The sequence below is a fragment of the Bos grunniens genome, chromosome 19 (genome assembly GCF_055505025.1).
Source record: "Bos grunniens cultivar Pamir isolate PY7600 chromosome 19, Bosgru_T2T1.0, whole genome shotgun sequence".
Classification (NCBI taxonomy): domain Eukaryota; kingdom Metazoa; phylum Chordata; class Mammalia; order Artiodactyla; family Bovidae; genus Bos; species Bos grunniens.
In genome coordinates this window covers 23,501,664-23,521,869 of record NC_141183.1, presented here as the reverse complement: position 1 = coordinate 23,521,869, position 20,206 = coordinate 23,501,664, and the positions used below count along the sequence as shown (strand labels likewise).

The 20,206-nt window shown below is 45.0% G+C and overlaps 1 protein-coding gene across 7 annotated transcripts in view; it reads left to right on the top strand.

Moving 5' to 3' along the window:
- CDK12 (cyclin dependent kinase 12) overlaps window positions 1-20,206 on the top strand; it is a 63,618-nt gene extending 43,412 nt beyond the window's left edge. For 4 of the 7 annotated variants that reach the window (XR_015147640.1, XR_015147636.1, XR_015147635.1 and 1 more), the window contains 4 exons: window positions 7,117-7,227; window positions 9,244-9,386; window positions 13,161-13,262; window positions 14,978-20,206. The gene's annotated coding sequence lies outside the window, so the exon portion shown is untranslated. Of the gene's footprint in view, window positions 1-7,116; window positions 7,228-9,243; window positions 9,387-13,160; window positions 13,264-14,686; window positions 14,848-14,977 lie in introns of those variants that run through there. The other 3 variants (XR_015147637.1, XR_015147638.1, XR_015147639.1) reach the window with 3 other exon arrangements.

The window sequence follows — 20,206 nt, the reverse complement described above, 5'->3', positions numbered from 1 at the left end:
GTTTCTTGTTAGTCTCCAGAGAAAAGGAATTCATTTTCAGTCTTTTTATACTGCAAGTTCATGACTAGGAGTGTGAACTTCAACCTAATAGAGAATATTATTTCTGCTTCATAGCAATGACAGTCTTCAAATCTTGGCCTGAAAGCTGAGGACCTATCTAAGCTGGACTTTTTTCTCCATCACACTCAAGGCTATTTCTAAGTAGGAACCATACTGTTCAGTACCTAAATTTCTTAGGCACTATCTTTTCCAAGATAGGCATCCTTAACTGTGTGGTATGGTTAATGCCTCAAGTAAGTTAACAGTTCTTTGTGCTGAACTGGGATTTTCATTATTATTAAAGATTGCCCCATAGCTTGACTTTTTTTTTTTTTTTTTTAAGGTTTTGAATTACTTCTCTGTTCACAACTTAGTCATCCTGAAGGGCTAGGGGAAATGGATGTGGGGAGTTCCTCAAGCAAGTAAATAGTCAAACATTCCAAAGGAGAAATGAACTGCTAAGTCTCCTGGTTGTCCTGAGAGGAAGAGCATTCCTGGACACTTTGGTTAATTTTTCTGTCCAGGTGTGGCATTTCTAGTGTTCCTATATAGCCTTAGTAGTACTCAAGTGAGAGTTTACTCCAAGCCAGTTGGGGGAGGTTTGACACCTAAAGGAATCACTGGTGGTACTCCGCCACACCTCTCACCATGTGCAGCTAGCTCTCCATCTCCTGTCCGTCCACTTCATTTCCTATCTTTCTTTTCTCCACTCACTTCCCAATTCTCATGCTTTAGTCCTGCCAGAGATATTGATTGCTTAATCCTGCAAGGAATTTAGAATTACTGCTGCTTTGTAGTTTTGAAGGGTACTGAGAAGCAATTCAGGAGACAAACTTAATGGGGTGAAAGGTGAAAGAAAAAGCAAAATAACTTTCTTATTGCTAAGAGCTATGAAAGGAGCTTTTAATTATTGCAGTACTTTATGTTGTGGAGTACAAGAGATTCTTTAACTGGTCAACCTTCACTTCATTCTCTTCCCTTATATGCTGAAACTTGCTTTTGCTAATAGCTCAGTTGCAGATGGTGTCTCTAGGAAGTAAAGCTTGGTGAGAAGAGAGCGAGCACGTGAGGGTTGCTCTGATGCCCTGATGATTAATCAGTAGGTTGCCAAAACACTTGACCGCTGGATTGCTCTCATATCTCTGTCTCAAGAATTAGTAGTCTAAGGCTGAAAGAAAGAGGTTGATACACAGTTAGTCTTTAATACTTTCTAAGTGGGTAGTTCTTAATAAAGCTGTATGCAGCCCTCAGCCACATCATAGTTCTCATTCATCATAGAATGAGAAGGTATAACCATGAAATCAACTCTTTTAGACATAAGTTCCTTCGGACCTGAAAATAGTTAGATATGGGGATGTTGTGCTCTGGTATGGTTGTAACTTGAAGATCATGTTGATAGTTCGAAAAGAGTGAAGGACATTTTATCCAAGTCCAAAATCACCCCTGAGGGAGGCAGCATGGAGAGACCTTTAGAAGGCTACAGTGTAGCAGAGCAAAGTGAAGAGCTGAGCTAAACGTCTTGTCTTTTAGGAGCCTTTCTGATGGATTGTCTCAGGAAGAGGATCCCTCTTGTGTTTGATGAGGGACACCCTTGATTAGGGTCAGCTTGTGGACGGATAACCCTCTCCACCAAGGCATATGCAATTTTGAATGCTTTTGGCACTGGAGAAAAGAGGCTGAATTCAGAGAGCTAGAGAAAACTTAGGAGCCTGATCCCTTTTATAAATTCAGGAGCTTCTAGGTTTGGCCTTGAATTAGTATTTGCAATTTCTGTTAGGGAACCAAAGTTCTCATATAAAATGAAGCAATATGAGAAGGAAATGGAAATAAAGGAAAGAAGGGAGAACTGGAGAAGTCTGGTAGTGGGGCTGCAGAAAGAAACAGTGTATAATTGCTTTTAAAGAAGAGATAGAGTGGTAGGCAAAATTGTGGTTGGGGTAGTGAAAGGGAATAATTGCATTAAAGATTCACAGTTTATTTCAAGGAGGCCCCATTAAAGAGTAAAGCGTCCCCTTGATTACAGTAGTGTTACCTTTATGGTTGGAGGATCGGCCTGAAACCCTTAAACTGAGGGATGCTGTGCAGACAGTTTCACTCGGGAAACTAGATTACATTAAGCAAATAATTTATATATAGGACATTTTGCTTAGCACTGCTATCTTCGTAGTTCAAGAGAGTATTCCAGGATTAAGGAGGAAATGATATGGATATACCAAGCTAAAAATTATTTGTATTTTTGGAGTACTAACATTCCCCTGCAGGTGGTTTTATATGTTTTAGGTCAACCTGGAAACTATAATGTTATTCCTCTCCCCTTCATTTTAGATACAAGTGAGGATGATGCATAGAAGAGCAAACAAACCAGAATATATGAATCTGAGTCAGAGAATGCTAGAGCTACAAAAGGGCATTAATTTGTCTAGTTTAGTGCCATCGTTAGGCAATGAAAAAACAGACCTAGAAAGGTTGAGAAAGTATTGGGAGTAAGAAGGGAGAAAATGGTGACTAACATTGTCTGGAACCTACTATATGTTGGGTATCCCAGTACCTTTGCTTTTATTATCTAGACTATTAAGCACCTTGAGGCTAAAGAATGGAAAGGATAAAAGGCAAGTCCTTATTGTTCTGAGCAATATGTAGGAGATAAAAGGAGGTGGCAGGTCACTTTTTCCTGTCAAATCACACAGGACAGGGGAGCCTGGTGTGCTGTAGTCCACAGAGTTGCAGAGTCAGATACGACTTAGCGACACACAATAACAAAATCACACAGGGCTAAACCAGAGGAAGTGGTGTCAGTATTTGGAAGTGAAGTTACTCTCAGGAAGTACTTCCTAAGTAGTTGAGAGCGACTCATGAATAACTTCTCTATTCCAAGGGACCTTCTAAAAATGTGATGGTCAGAGACCAGCTACAGGCAAGGCTGGTAGGAAACAACCTTACTGTTGCCTCTGGGATTGATTTGCATTCTAGAAAATCAGGTCATGACCTGAGAATATAGGATAAATCTTAGGGAACAAAATGGGACTTCTCATCCTAAGGGGGCTTCAAAGAAAGCAGTATATATACTATGCATTAAGAAGATAAAATCCTATGGTTACTGTACTTTTTTTTTTTCCCCAATATTTTTGTTTTGTTTTGCAACACACTTTGAAGTCATGAAACAATTTGTAATTTTGAAAAGACTCAGTACCAAGCTCAGTGTTGGTAACGGCACGTGGCAGCCTGAGAGTTGACATTGTACAAAAATAAGTTTGTATTTGATGTAGTTGTTTGATATGATATTCCAAGAGTTATACCTTGAGGGTTGCTTCTATGGGGAGCAGTAATATCATTAGCTGGATCATGTCCTGAGTACAGGGCAACTTCTGGGGAAGATTATGGGAGGGTCCCATCTTTGGAAGCTTCTGGGTCTAGTGAGAGATGACTCTTAAAGTTGAGTGGGAAGTGGAGAGATTGGTGTTTATAAGTGAACACACTGATGCAGGTTATAAAATAAAACAGTAACCTAGTACAGAGGTAAGCAAAGCAAAGAAATAATGGGAAAAACCAGAGTTAACCAGAAAAGATTCTTTGAAGGTAGTAAAGATAGAGGACATGAAACAGAAGGGAGGAAGGTGATTGGAGAGAGAAAACTTACAGAAAGTTTCTTTTGTGTTTTATGCAGAGGGCTATGAATGGAGTAGTCAGGATAATAAAGGAAAAAATATTAGGAAATGAAGGAACAGTCTTGGTGGCCTGAATGGGGAATTTGATTTGGTAAGCAGCAACAGAATAGAGCATGATGAGATGAACACAATGTTCAGGACTTTTGCAGCTATACTAGGTCATGGAAGCAGAAAAACTTGCTAGGATATTACTGTTCTTGTCCAGATGTAAGGCCCTAAGAGCTGCAACTAGAGTAAGACAAGGGGAAGGAGAAGAGAGGGGTCAGTAGAATTAGCAAGGCTTGATGATAGTTTGGATGTGAGGGGAGAAATACAAGATAGGGTAAGGATGATAACCTCAGGACATATTTATACTGTTCATGGTGATGAGATTTTGGAAGGAGGTAGCTGCTTTGTTTTTAAGAAGTAGAAAATGTTTATTAACCAAATAATTGATGGGATATGTCTGTGTTCAGTATTGCAGAGTTTAGTAGGAGGGATAGCCCCTGGAAAATAGTTGAGTGTGTGCTATGTGCCCAGATGGTCACCTGCACTCTGTCTTTTTCAGATTGGAGAACCAGGTGAAAGAGAGTTGATTCCTGGGGTGTACCCTCAGACTTCAGAAATGCTATCCCACTCTGGATCTGGGAAAGAAAATACAGTTTTTTTTGCCAGTTTCTTCCCCGTTAATGCTTTGGAAGTGGGATATGACTAGCCTGTGGCAGCATGTGCCTGTGGATGCACAATTCTCTGGCTTGATTCTTGGAAGGCCTTTTTCTCTCCCTCCCTAGGGGTCATTTGTATCTCTGGTTCCTTCTCCCAGAGCCATAAAGTGGGAGCCCCCATTTATTAATTGGGTTGGGACTGGGGAGGGGGTCGGCGGGGGACTCTTTAGTGCAGCAGGCGGGGGTCTTCCCGAATGAGGCCATTAGCCAGCCCCAATGGCAGCTGAAATGGGGCTGCAGCCAAGTCCTCTCGGTTTCAAAAACCCTCCATCGCCTGCAGCAGATCAGAACAAGGCCTGCGGGAACCCTTAGCTTCTGATTGCAGCTGTGAGGAAGGACAAAACAATTTATAGGAAGCCAAGTAGCTCCTGCCTCACTGTCTCTTCCTTTCTGACTCTGGGGAGGGGAAAGACCTGGATGCGGTGTCCCCTCCCACGATAGCTTCTCAGACAGCACATATAGGCCTAAAGTAAGAGAGAACAGGATGAGTGTATGTGTATTGACAACATCTACACCTATGCTCTGGAAGTATTTACACATGTCCGTGCTTTCTTCCATCCACACACAGTTGTATTGGCTTAAGCAGTCACTGGTTATACAGAGTTCCCTAGGGCAAGGCCAAATGTGTGCTCAGACTCTTAAACAGTCTTAAGTTGTGTGTTGGGGGCAAGGGGGGGTGTCATGCTTTTTTGTGCCCCATACCCGCCTTGTCTCATCTGCTTTGTCAAGATTCAGGGTTAGAATTAGATTACCTTTTTAACATCATTTCTTCATAATGAAAGGAGTTTGGCCTCCTACTGGAACTCACTTGTTCGTCCCTCAATTTAAGCCAGCTTGAGAAGGCAGGCATCTACAGAGGAGCTTCTCTATGCTGTAGCCCTGAGAGAAAAGTATGAAGGGCAGGAATACTTCACTTCCTGATGGAAGGACAGTATGTCTTCTTCCTCATAGAATCACAGATGACCAGTGCTAGAAAGGAAACTAGAGACCATCTAATTCAACTTCCCAATTTATGGAGAAAGAAACTGAGGCTTAGGGAAACGAAATGCCTTGTCCACAGTCTCACAGTGAGTTAGCAGCCGCCAGCCAAGACTAGAAGCCAAGAGTCTAGGATCTTAACCTATTGAGTATAGAGCCTCCATTTTTAAGAGCATCAGTTCCTGACAGTCCTGTGCTTCCTCAAGAAAGAAAGTAAGGCTGTGAGATTTGGGGGGCAGGTCAGGAGGGGAAGGACAGATAGAGGGGGAAAGTTAGGTTAAAAACTTAGTAGAAAAACTGAGAAGCTTTATATGTTTTTACCTCAAAGACCCAATGACATGCAAATTGTACGACTAATTTTTATTTAGAGTCAAGAACTCTGGCTCGTTGGGAAGCAAGTGGCAAGTCATAACCAAAGATCCTGATGCCTCAGAGTTACCCCAAATTCAGGGAGCTTGTTCCCAGCCATCATCCAGGGGTTGGATAGTAGGAAAAGATCCTCAGAGATTTTGTGAGGAATTTACCCTAAATTTCAACTCAGGCTCCTTTGCATTATAATACAGCTATATTGAAATAATCAGAAGGAAAAGAGAAAGAAAACATCTCAGTTGCTGGGAAACTAAGGGGAGCTGCTGAATGAGAGAAGGGATTATGGAACTCAGTAAAATAAGATACTCTGAGATTACAGGCAAATTGGGGGCGAGGTGAACTCTACTCCTCTCCCTTATGTTTTTAGTTTTGGATTGTTGGTTTTCTTCTTTGGTGGAGCGGAAAGAAGGTGGTGTGCTCCACAGTGACCTGAGTCCTGAATAGTGTGCTCAGCGGGCTGACAGGCATGGCAGTTTCTAAAGTCATCTCACTCTGGTGCTGAGACTCCCTTCCCCTCTTTGGGCCTCTCCCAGATGTCCCTTCCCATGCTTATTTTCTGGGCATATGAGTCTGGGAGCCCCTGAGCCTGGAGGGGAATGCTAACGAGTTCCTAAACTGGAAGCAAAATCTTGGGAGAAAGGCAGCTTAGAGATAGATCTAGGTCTAGGTTATAGGTATAGGTCAGAGAGGCAGGGGGTTTGCAAAATGAGTTTTGATTGCTGATGACAAATAGATCCCAGTACATATCTTTACATTTTCTCCATCACACCGTGGTTCATAGCACAGGAGAAATGTGAAGTTGGTCCCCATGCAGATTCATCCCTACATAGGGAATATACAAACCTACCTGCCCAAACTGTGTCAAATCTGCTGTCCCACAAACCTCCTTTCTGTCTCATAGAAAGTCCTGAGCCTTTCTTTAAGAAGATGTTTTGGACAAGAGAGCCTTCAGAACAATCTGATTATCTAATCTAAAATTAGTTATCCTCTTTTGAGTCACTTTCTTGCATTAACTTTGCATTCACATCGAACCTTCATTGCCCTTTATAATTCTGGGTTTCAGAGCTTCCTTTTATGTTGAATTCCCAATTTTTCTCTCAAGTAAAGGAAGCATAGTTTTTACTTTACTAGACTGGGAGCTACTTGCCTGGAGTTAGGAATCTTAGAAAACTTAAAACTGGCTTTGATCGTGTACTTCAGGTTCATCTGAATCTTTCTCAGCTCTGTGAAGTAGAAGAGTGGTGATCATCGTCATCATTTTACCTACTATGGCCGTGCTCCTTGAGTGAAAGAGCATATACCCTTTTTGGTGTCTGGTCCCTTATCTCATGTCTAATGTTACATGTCATTTTCTTTTACAGGTGACAGCAGCAGGAGGAGGAATGGCCCCTGAGGAATTTGGTAATGTCCATTAGTTACCTGACATCCGGAGCCTTGGCAAATTCACTCTCTTTCACAGAGTTTCAAGCCAGGTAGGGATCTTAAGCTAATCAGAGGCCACTGGGCTGCTTTTATAAGGGATTAACACTTAAACACACACACATACAGTCTCAGGGAAGTTCTTAGTCCCAAAGATCTCCAGGGGAGTTACCTTAGCTTTTTTTAAAAATTATTATCCATTATGGTTTATTATAGGATATTAAATATAGTTCCCTGTACTATGCAATAGGATCTTGTTTAATCCTTCTGTATTTAACAATTTGTATCTGCTAGTCCCAAACTCTTAATCTATCTCTCTCCCTTCCCCTTGGGCAATGACAAGTCTGTACTCTATATCTTTAGATTCCACATGTAAGTGATACAGTGTTTGACTTCTTCTTTCTGACTTACTTCGCTTGGTGTGATAATCTCTAGGTCTATCCATGTTGCTGCAAGTGGCATTGTTTTATTCTTTTTATGGGTGAGTAGTATTCCATTGTATATATGTCCCACATCCTCTTTATCCACTCATATATTGATGGACATTTAGGTTGTTTCTGTGTGTTGGCTATTGTAAATACTATGAACTTATAGGGGTGTATGCATCTTTTCAGATTATAGTTTTGTCTCGATATATGCCCAAGAATGGGACTGCTGGATCAAATGGAAACTCTGGTTTTAGTTTTTAAAGGAACCTCCATACTGTTTTCCATCTTGGCGGCACCAATTTACATTGCTACCAACAGTGTCAGGAGGGTTCCCTTTTCTCTACACCCTCCAGAGTTTGTTATTTGTAGACTTTTTAATGATGGTCATTCTGACCAGTGTGAGGTGGTACCTCATTGTAGGTTTTTTTTAATTAATTGGTTTTTTTTTTGGCTGCCCTGGATCTTTGTTGTGGCTCACAGGCTTCCTCTAGTTGTGGCGAGCGGGAGTTTCTCTTAGTTGCAGTACACAGACTTCCCATTTCAGTGGCTTCTCTGGTTGCAGAGCACAGGCTCTAGAGCATGAAGACTTAAGTAGCTGTGACACATTAATTAATTGCCCCATGGTATATGGAATCTTCCCAGACCAGGGATCGAACCCATGACCCCTGCATTGGCAGGCAGATTCTTAACTACTGGACCACCAGGAAAGTCTCTCATTGTAGTTTTGATTTGCATTTCTCTAATAATTAGTGATGTTGAACATCTTTTCATGTATCGATAGAGACATGTCAGTAGACCATCTATATGTCTTCTTTGGAGAAATGGTTATTTAGGTCTTCTGCCCATTTTTAGACTGAGTTGTTTTTTTTGTCACTGAGTTGTATGAGCTGTTTGTATACTTTGGAAATTAAGCCTTTGTTGGTCACATCATTTGCAAATATTTTCTCCCAGTCTGTAGGTTGTCTTTTTGTTTATAGTTTCCTTTGTTGTGCAAAAGGTTATAAGTTTGATTAGGTCCCATTTGTTAATTTTTGCTTTTATTTCTATTGCCTTAGGAGAGCTTTAAATTTTTTTTTGACTCTGCTATGGTGTCCTACCTTCTTTTTAAAATAAAATTTTATTTATGTATTGCTGTGCTGGGCCTTTGTTGCTGTGCATCAGACTTCTCTAGATGGGGGTCTCCTCTCTGGTTGGGAGCACAGGCTCTAGGGCGCAGGTTCAGCAGTTGTGGCACACAGGCTTAGTTGCCCATGGTATGTGGAATCCTCCCAGACCAAGGTTCAGACTCACGTGCCCTGCACTGGCAGGCAGATTCTCAACCACTGGACCACCAGGGAAGGCCAGTGTCCTACCTTCTGATTAGCAGTTCCTCCCTCCTAGCTAGAATGGGCAACGCCCTTTATTGACATTAGTGGTCACTTCATCCCTGTTCTTATCTCTTGGTCAGCTATTACTCAATAATGTGATGCTAATATCGGTTACTCTCAGCCTCTCTACAGCACCTGCCTCACTCACCCACTACGTCATTCACACATAGCCCTGCCTTCTTTTTCCCCAAGAAGCTATTTTCTCTGTCTTCTGAGGATAGGACATTGATGTCCCTTTTTTACTACTTCTCATCTTTCTCCACATCCTTCCCAGGTTTGATGGGAGATCCCCCCGTCCACACACTGTGCAGGACACCGGAAGTAGAGGTCTGCCATCCTGCTTATTCCCGTCCTCAGTGCCCAGAACTGAGCAGGTCACCAACCTACAGTGCCTACCCCTACCCTTCTTCCAGCGAGGTAGGTGCTCTCCTCTCCCTACCCTCCAACCCCAAACAGGATCATATTTCTCTCTGGGAATATTTCTGTCTATTGTTAAATATCTCCAAACAAATCAGGAAGGCCATGTTTACTCAGCTCTCTGGCTTGGTGACTTCCAGCCCTAATTTTTAGAGCGACGTTCCTAATGTTAGATACCGTCCTCTTTTCTGTAATTCAAAACCATTTCTCCCATTTAGTGGGTGAGGGAAGAAAGGAGCAGTAAATGGATAGTGTTAGGGTCTAATGACACGCAGCCCTTCTCAGGGTTGGAAGCCTGAAGTCCCAGATGTACATTCTACCCTATGGCCTGGAACCTTGGGGAATAACTTGAATCTTTTGAGGGAAAGGTTTTTATCTTGTGTCCATTCCTGAGGACAAGGATCTCAGACTCTTAAGAGTCTGTCCCTGTTCATTCCAAGACACATCCAGGGAGTAGCAAATGGATCACTGTAGGGCAGAACCCATCAGTAGGTAAAACTCAGTCTCCAGCTTAGGAGGCAGCTCTTGTCTGGCACCTGTAGGGAGTTGGCAAGGGTTCCAGAGCCTCTCCTGCCGTTGTAGTTATCAGCTTACCCTTTTGACCTTAGATCTCCTCTGTCAACAATCGCTCTTTACGCGTGCAATCCAGACAGTGTAAGCAGTAGGCCTGAGCAAATGCCAGCTCTGGGTAAGGTGCCCCCTCCCCTGGTAGGCACATACCTTGAATTGGAGGTGAGGCAGTTAGGGTGGGATGGATGGAGAGTTAGGTGTTAGAAAGTAGGAAATGTCTCCGCAAGTATTGGGTACCTGGAGTACCGTGCCTGCTGCTAAATCGCTTCAGTCGTGTCCAACTCTGCGACCCCAGAGATGGCAGCCCACCAGGCTCCCCCGTCCCTGGGATTCTCCAGGCAAGAACACTGGAGTGGGTTGCCATTTCCTTCTCCAATGCATGAAAGTGAAAAGTGAAAGTGAAGTCGCTCAGTTGTGTCCAACTCTTAGCGACCCCATGGACTGCAGCCCACCAGGCTTCTCCGTCCATGGGATTTTCCAGGCAAGAGTACTGGAGTGGGGTGCCATTGCCTTCTCCGTGACTACCCCTCTGTCAATCTGGATGTCTGATCCCTCGAAGCTTCTGGGCCACTTGGGCTGCTACAGCCTTGGTTTTTGCCACACGAGGGCGCTGCTGACCAATTAAAACTCCTGCCCCTTAGCGGACAGCATTTGGGTGAAGGGAGAGGCGGGACACCACACTCTTTCCCTGAGACGGGTGAGAAACATCCTCAGAGAGCCTGAGTCCAGAAGCCCAAGGAGCCAGAAGAATAGTTAATTGTTCTTGCACTTGATCTTCCTTAAAAAATGGCCTGAGACCCTGAATGCTCTTCCCTAGTGGACTGACATGTCAATAGATTCCCAGTCAAACCTGGGAAACCTCCTAGTTTTAGGCACCAAACACCTTGTACAGGTGTTTCTTTCTTTAGGGGTGTAACAGGCTCCACCTGTCCTCAGCCTCTAGACAGTCACTTTCCAGCCCAGAGTTTGGAGGTATCTGGGTTTTCAGAGAGAGAAAAAAAAAAAATCTCTTATGATAATTGTTTCAAAAGAAGTAGCTCTTAAAGAGTTAACTCTCTTAAGAGGAAGGAAGAGGACTGAGAAGACTGAGAGAATAGCAAAGTTCAGCCTTCTATGCCCCCATCACTTCTCCCAGCACAAACCTGCAGGGCTCAGATGATCTGAAAGATATTTACAGCCTGAGTGTCTAAAGGACACCCAGGACACTCTGGGACTCTGTGCCAAAAAAGGTGCCAGAAAGCAGGATGGGATGGGAACTGCTTTGGCCCTTAAGCCTCATGGTGCTCCCATATGTGTATTGGCTCCACTAAGGATCCAAGGGCCATGGAGCCCTTGTGGGAATGAGGTCTCCCACATTTGGTCCTCAGTCTCCAGGAAGCCCTTCTAGGCTGAACAGGCTAAGGTATATGACAGAGGTTCTCCTCCTCCCTCCTACCCCCATGCCCGAGGGTCCCTCCCCAGGAGGACAGCTTGATTAAACAGTCGGTGCTGCTGGAATTGCTGCACAGCTGGCGCTCCCCCCAGCACCCCGAGCAGAGCAGCAGCGCAGATTAAAATCTCCAATTAGCGTTAAAGTGAAGTGAGGAGGTACTGAGACTGCCAGGGAGGCCAGGCGGGGGCCCTCAGTTGGCAGATACCCCCCAGTACTGCCTGGATTCTGAGTACCACTTTTAGTTACTCCTTTTTTCATAGCTCCTCACCCAGCAGCTCTCAGTGCCTATTAACTTTGCCTTGCTTGGGGCCAGAAGGCTTTAGAGGGGTGGAAGACGGGACAGATGCCTTACAAAATGCTGGGGACACCATAAATGTGAAGGAGAAAAGATGCCCTACTCACAGCCTGCCAGATTGAGGTGACTTTGTACTACTACTGCTGCTTTTTGCACAGAGAAAGAACAAATAGGTCCCTCCAGAGCCTCTTACTTATAAGGTGCTGCCCACGCAAATGTCCATGCTGGTATATTTTATCCTATTTGACTCATCTGCTCCCACCCAAATCATGGCTCCTTCCTTCCTTCCTCCATTTTTTTCTCAGCTTTCCTGTGGGCAGGGGTAGGGGAGCCATGCCATGCCATGCCCTGCCACCTGGGTCCCACCATGCTTCTCGTTATCTTCTTTGCAGTTTGGGGAAGAGCAGGAGTATACCAAGAATAGAAGCTTCAGCCTCTTGCAACCCCTGAACATCACACCCTGTCTTAAGGGCCCTCTACCATTTACACGTCTACCTTTCACTCACCAAACCCAGAAGGAGGGCAGTACAGCTAGCCACCACCTTTGACTTCCCTCTGCCCCTTTAAGGGAAATGGAAGTGGGTACCCAGCTGACTGAACCTACTCACACCTCCAGAAATTAGACACCAGGGCACAGTGCCACCCTCCCAGGCTGGCACATGCTACCCTGGCAGAGGTTCAAATAGCTTTCCCCCATACCCCCACCTCTATGTCTTCCTCTTCCCTCTCCCTCTTTCTTCCTCTCTCTCTCTTTTTTTTTTCTCAGCTCAAAGCACAGCTGAGCCTTAAAAGGGGGGTGGGGGGGACCAAGCTGGGGCAGGGGGGTGGAGAGCTCCAATAGCACGTTTTCACCTGCCATTTAATTGGATGTATTTTTAATTAATGGGACCTCAGGGACCAACATGAGACAATCTGATCTCTGAATAGGGACAGGGGAGAGATTGGGTAGGGGAGGAGGATTGGGCCACTGGGTGCGGTTACCGGGAACCCAGGCCCATCAATCACTGGCCACTTTGCGTTCTGGCATGGAGAATAGCGAGGTGGAGGAGGAGGAGAGGCACTGGGATTTCCCCCCAACTGCCAGGACCTTCAAAAAGGATAGAACCTCACCAGTTGACTCAGTTCTGAGCCCCCAAATTGCAGCCAGAAATATTAGGTAAGGCTGTTTCCTTGTTCCCCAGTTTTGTGCAATTGAGCTTGTCCCAGTGAGTGCTGTAAAATTGTGAAAGGAAGGTGAGGACAGAGCTTTGAGGTCCTTGAAGGGTGAGGATAAGAGCTAGGGACCAACGAACCAGAGACTCCGGTGAGAGGGAGGAGAGGGGCAGGGTTCAGAGATATTTCTGTGTGTTTAGACATAAAATAGGTGCCATGGAGATTACATGCAAATGAGGGCTGATGCCTTGGGGTGAATCATAGACCTGTACTGTTGTAAGGAAGAGAACTTGGAGCTCATCTTTTCAAACCATTCGTTTTACAGATGTGAAAACGGAGACCCAGAGAAGGGAAACAGTTGAATCTTGTCCTGGAGTTACTTTTGTTCCTGGATTTGGGGAATTCCTGGGAACACCAGAAAATGTAGGTAGGTAGGGTATTGGGAGGAAAGTCAAGGGGAAAGGTTTGGCAGAGTATTATTTTCCATTTCTTGGAGTCTCCTGTCTCTGACCTCTGAGTTTTGAAAGCAACTTAAGGGAGTAAGGTGGGTGCATTACTGAGGGAACATTTCCCTCATACAGTCTGTTCCAGAGGGCATCTCCATTCCCTTGCTTTCATGTAGACAGATCCTCCAGAACTACCCAATCCCATGAGATTTTACTGTATTCTAAAAGGCACAGGGAAGGAAATACATCAGCTTCCCCAGTTCCTTAACCAAGGTATAGATTCCCCAATGGCGACTAAATATTGAGCTTTTTCTGAGATCTTATCACAGATTTTTCTGCTGCAGTGAAAACTACTAGAGAAAATTATGCCCCAAAATGTAGCAAGGTGTGGTCTTATCCTATGTCTAGGCCAAGAAGAGAGATAGAATTAAAACTCAAGGCTCTGAAAGCTGAGTCGGAAATGCCTCTGTATTTGTGCAGCACCATGGCCCAAAGCTCTTAGTGAAGCCCCGTCTGATTCTATAAGGTATTGATGAACACTTGAGAGAGGGGCATGTTTCCAGCTGTCCCCACCCCCACCTCCTTCACTGTTCAGATGCTAGAGTTAAGAAAGACTTATGGAGAGAAGTGACTTGCCCACCAAGTTGCCAAAGATGGCATTTCCTAGTGTCTCCTTCCTTCCTCAAAAAAGTCAACATTAAAAAAAAATTCAACATTGTTTGTTCTGTGCTTCATGAGACTAAGTTGAGGTCTGGACAAGGATGGGCAGAGAGCTTGGAAAGCTGTGTGAGCTTTAGAAACTTTGTCACACTCTCCAAGCCCCCAATAGTTATGCCCTACTCCCAGAAATACGTTCTCATCTCAGTACACTCACCATTTAATATCCCCAAAGTCCCTAGGAAAGACCCAGATGTGCCTTTCTAAGTGCCCCCAGGCTCATTTTGCCCTTTTCTTAGACCCTCAGGGCCATCTCCTTGGCTGTCTTGATTCTCTGCCCTTTCTACTACCAACAAGATGAGAAGGCCCCCTTGCATTTCCCCTGCTTCCAAGGACCTGCAGGAAGAGGTGTGGCGGAGGTCAGGGAGAAGCTAGAAAGAAGGAAGATAGAGAGGGGGAGTTTGGAAACTGAGGCCTGTAGTCCCACTTTTGGGCGGGGGGTTGCTACCTAACTCAAAGTAGGCTATTCATACTGAGTGTTGTTGAGGGGATTTATTAGATGGCTCTTGTTTAGAGAAACAGAGCAACGGAAGAGCATTCGGTGGAGAGAGACAAGAGGCGTCAGGCTTTCTGAAGGCCCTCTTTCTCACCCCTTGTCTACCCCTACTCCAGGATTAGAGGTATGCTGGAGGAGCTAAAAGGCCCTTAAACCATTCAATTATTGATAGATTCTTCATGTTTCTCTCAGGAAAAAGACTTCCCTCCCCTCAATCTCCACTAGCTCTGCCTCACACTCTCAAGATTTAACCAAAGGTATGACATCTGCAGCCTTGGAATCAGAGCCTGGAGCCTGCTCTGGAATCCAGAAGTAACCCTGAGCTTTTGCAGGGAAAGAGGGATAGACTTGAAGTAAGTGAAGGCAGAGGTAGCAGTACCCAGTATCCCCTGCGCTCTAGAGAAGAGGGGTTGCTGAGGGACTCTGTGTTGGCCCAGGTTTAACTTTTACTCTGATGGGGCTCCTTTCCTCCTTCTCCCTCAGTGTGTCCCACTGGTTGGTAAGAGAGCTGGATGTCTGAACCTCCCACCTTGACACCTCGAAGGTTATCATGCAGACCATTCTCTAAGTCCCAAAGCCATGGAGGAGGTGAAGGAAGACATTTCAGAGATGTCAGTGCCATGATGTCCATCAATACCTGGAGAGAGAAGCCAAGGAGAAGAGACAGTGACCAGAGAGGGAGCCAGGAGGAGATGCCTGCTCCTGAAAAAGCCTTCTTACCCCATCCTGTCTCACGCATCCTCTCACATGCTGACAAGGCTCTGTGCCCAGGTTGTGCTGGGTTTCCTGGCTGGTGATCCTGCTCTGCCGTACAGGCAGCTGGCTCTCTGCTACAGCACAGAGCACATGCTGGGGTCTCTCACACTTCTTTCTAACTCTTCTCAGTGTGTCTGTGGTGCAGATTCCTAGGGATGAAGAAGGGGACTGTGGCCCTGGAAGTAGGAAGATGGTGGGCTCTTGGGTCCTGTAGGTGCCTGTCTGCCTGGCTGGAGTGGCTGTAGGGAGGGAGAAGGCTGCTGGCAGCTCAGCTGAGCTCAAGGTTCTGGTGACTCATAACAATAGAGGGTGGCTCATGATAACGACAGAGGAGAAGGCATCTGGGCCTGTTAGAGCTCCCTTTTGCCCCATTTCTCCCCAACTCTGTGCTTTGTGGATAGAGGTCTCTCATCTGGATTGTGGGGCAAGGAGAGACCCCAGCTAAGAAGAGAGGGAAATGGGAGAGAAGATGGCAGGGAATGCTGAGCATTCCCAGGGAGAGGCTTCTCAGTGAGGAAGGGATAGGAGAGGCTAGTTATTCTTACTCTACTGTGTCCATGGGCTACACACAGGGTAATGTGCTGGGCAGCTCAGCACTCCTGGGCAGACACAGCTACTGCTCCCTGCCCTCTCTTGCCTGCCACAGCTCTGGGCACCCAGCTGACACCCAGAAAATTTTTTTTAAGTACGGGGGCAGTATTTTAAGACCAGAACCTGGAAGGATTACCACTTGGTCTTATACTTTCTTTGCTGGAAACAGAAACTGTGGTCTTCAAAGGTGCCGATTTTCTCTTCCCTTACAGGCCAAGTAGGCGACGTGCATCTTCTCCAGACTTTCTGAATCAGGGGGATGATAAAATACTATGTTTAAGGTCACACCAGCAGCACAGGGCCAGAAAAAGGACCAGGAGAACTAGCCATGCCCCTGACCACAGTCCCAGGGGCCTCCCTGTTTCAGCAAAAGGAAATAAGGATCTTGGATACCAGTATATCTAGACAGTTAATAAATATCCTCTTCCTAACCTCAGAGAAGAATCGGAGGAGAGTTCTCTGAGAGAACCTAAGTTTTCATTTGCCTATTTCTATTCTTTTCACTGATGGCAGCTCTGCTGTCCAGCAGGGATGAGGGGCCCCTCTGCTGGGATGCTCCTGGGGATCCAGAGACAGTTTTGGCTGGACAAAGGGACAGGCCAGCTGCTCTTTGTGTAGGGAGATGTGACCAGTTCCACCCCCCCAGCTCTTCCTGGCAGCATCAGGAACCCAGGGACCCCTGCTGGAACACCCATAATAAAGCTCAACCCTGAACTGAACGGACGTATCACCTGGCTCTGCTGTAAAAGTGGTGCTGTGAGGGGGAGGCTCAGGGCACCAGGCAGGGTGCAGGCTGGTGTGGGGAGTTCAGCTTCAGGAGATACAAGGATCACTCCACAATACCACCTCTTAAACCTTCTCCTCAACCCTCCTTTAACTTCCACCTCCATTTAGCTGACTCCACTTCTGGCTACCTCATGCCCTCCAATCTGAGAAGACATGGTAAGTAGTTGTCTGTTCGCTACACTTTTTTCTCTCTCACTCTCCTCTGCCCCTCCCAACTCCCAGCCAAGAGTTACCCCATTTGACCTCTTCCCATCGGTGAAAGCCCTCTGGTTCTGAACCCAGAATCCCCAGCCTCTGAAACCCTCCTTCTTTTGAGAATGCCACTCTGGCTCTGAGACTGACTCACCAGTCCTCATCCTCCACATAAGTATAGCGAGGCCAAGACAAGTATGCCCACTGGCACCAAGGGCCCTGACCTGAAGCAAAGGGCAGCTCTAGGGGTACAGCAGAACTTGGCCCTGAATGTGTATATGCCTGTGCATTGGGCACACTGGTTTATTAGTGTTATTTCAGCATTGTGATGCAGAGAGAGTAAGTGTAACAGCTGCTCCTTGCTTGCAGTGTTTATTGTTACCTAGAGACAACCTCCTGGCTTTTTCCCAGCTCCCCCCCCACCCAGCTTACCCCCCTCCCTGCCAACAGTCCTCCCCTCCCCACACTGATGGGAAATTTATGGCTTGCCCATACCATCTCTTTAACCCTCTCCTGTCCATAAGAGAGGTGGGCCAAGGGAAGCCAAAGTGAGCAGTGGGCGTGCCTAGGTCCCAGCAGGGTAGAATAGTTCATGGAGGAGGGAAGGAAAGACAGAGGGACGGAAGACACCTCTTCTTCCCAATCTGTGTCTGGACTCAGGCCCCAGTTTCCTTCCTGACTGTCATGTTGAGAGAAAAGTCTTAGGATCCCAGGCTTCTCACAAGATTATTCTCTTTCCTGGGTATCTCTAAGCGCCCCCCTCCCCAGTGGACTGGCTGCTCCTGAGCAAGTACAGCAACGTAGTATTGAGACAGGAGGAATAAATGCAGAATGGCAGAATCCCCCGGGCCCCTCCTTTCTACGAGATGTCATATTGAGACAAACAAGAGGCTCTGGCATGAACGATGCTGGCTGGACCTCCACAGCTGAGTAGATGTCAAACGAAGCTGGCTGCTGAGCCTGGTGGGGAAAACAGCCCACCTTACCTTCACCCTGAGCCCAGCATTAAGGTCCTGAGAGTCCCAGGCCACCCTTCAAGCTGATCTCCTTGTTCTAGTTTGCTAATCCATTTTCTCCTGCTCATTGTTTGGTTTGATACATTGGGGAAGATCCAAGAGACTAAGGGAACTGAGGCCTCAGCAGTCCTGGGGAAAGAGAAACTCCTCTATCCCCTCTGGTCCCAGGACCTTTCATGGAGGGGCATCATGTCATATATTCACCATCCCCACTGGAAACAAGAGAGGTAACGGGATAGGATTTGAGCAGAAACGATAGAGGTTAGATATATGGAAAAACTCATGGAATATAAGACTTCAGAATGGATCTACTTCTCTTTAGAGACTTTTCTTTTGCCTTGGATGGTTTTAAGTCTGTGTTTACCCAAGGGGCATTGGAAGAACAGGGGTAATTTTCTGGGGCTCCTCCAGACATGTACCTCAGTGCAGTTTCCTCCTCAGTTCTAAACCTAGCGTGTGTGGTTAGATTGCAAATTTATGGGCTGACAGCCTTGAGTTCCAATGCCAGTGCTGCTGTTTACTAGCTGTGCTACCTTGGTAAATCCCTTAACCTCTTTTAGGCCTGGTTTCCTTGTCTGTGAAATGCAGATAACCTTTTAAGATGGTGAAGAGAATTTAGTGAAATAATATGTGTAAAGTACCTCAGGAAGTGCCTGATACCGAGTAGGTGCTCAGTCACTGGTGGTTGATACAGTAGAGTCTACTACTTTTTCAGAGTCATCAGGGCTGACATTTCTTCAAAGACTCTTATGAATCCCCTGGAATTACAGCCACATGTGAGTTTGTGCAAATGCTGGGGGTAATGTCCATAGTTTTATTGATGATTTGAAACAGGGTGGCAGTCTCCTGGAAAGGAAGTAGCCCCAGTCCTTTGAGTCACACTCCAGAAGAAGTCAGTTTCCCCATACCCATGACTTCAGCTAGGAGTTCCTCAGGTAGTGTCCTGCCTGGAAGTACAACTTCATCTAGAATGGAGCTGGGAGAGACAGCCAGTAAGATAACACAGAGGAATGGAAATCCCTGGTGGTCCAGTGGTTAGGACCCCGTGCTTCCACTGCAGGGGGCATGTGTGTTCCAGCCCTTGTCAGGGAACTAAGATCCTACATGCTGTGCAGCACAGCCAAAATAAAAGGATAGCAGCACGGAGCACTTGCCAAGCACTTTACAGTTTGTAAGTGCGTTTACCTATATTAGCTGTTTTAAATACCCAGAACATCTCAGTAAAATGAAGAACTACTGGCATTGTTCTTGGTGTATTATATTTTTAAGTATGTTTAAAGTCTGTTGACTATTTCATCACCTAGATATGTCATGATTTATAAAGCTCATCCACTATTTTAATCATTTAGATATGTTTACTGTTACAGATAATACCATGATGAACATCCTACCACATAAAACTTTGTGGTTTTTTTTTTTTCATGTTTTATTGAGGTAGAATTGATATATAACATTTTATTAGTTTCAGGTTACAACATAATGGTTCAATATTTGTATATATTGCAAAATTGTCACACAGTGAGTCTAGTTAACATCCATCACCATAATACTTACAGAATTCTTTTTTTCTTGTGAAAAACTTCCTGTAATGTTTAAAGTAAATTCAAGGGAGTGGAATTACTGTTACATCAGATACAAATACCCCACTCCCCATAGTTATAATCATTTTATTGATGCAATGAGAATAATATTTTTTAATCTTCCTCTTTGGAATTCTGCAGTGGGAACACAAGGGCAGGCCCTTCTCTCTCCTATACCCAGCAGAAACATTAATAATCTATCATATCCTTTTTAAAAATTAAGGTAATTGCAGTTGTAAAAATAATACAGAGAGTTCCCTTATACATTTTGCCCACATTCACCCAGTAGTAACATTTTGTAAAACTGTAGCATAACATCACAGCCAGAATATTGCCATTATTTCAATCCACCAGTCTTAGTCATATTTCCCTGGTTTTACCTGTCTGTTAAGTTCTATGCAGTTTTATAACCTCTGTAAATTCTTAAATCTGCTACCACAGTTCCAGCACCACAAGGATTCTTCATGTTACCCTTTTAATGATCACGCCTCTACGTCACCCCCTTCTTAACCCTTGACAACCACCAATATATCCTCTACTTCTAAAATTTTGTCATTTGAAAATAGAATCATACACTGTGTAACTTTTGGGGATTGAATTTTTTTCATTCAGCTTAATCCTCTGGAGATCCATCTGAGTTTTTTAATGTATCAGTAGTTTATTTTATTTATTTCAAGATATGGATGTACCACAGATGTACCATGTTTAACCATTAATCTATTAAAGAATACTGAATACAACATTGTAAATCAGCTATACTCCAATAAAATTAAAAGTTTTTTGAAAAGGAA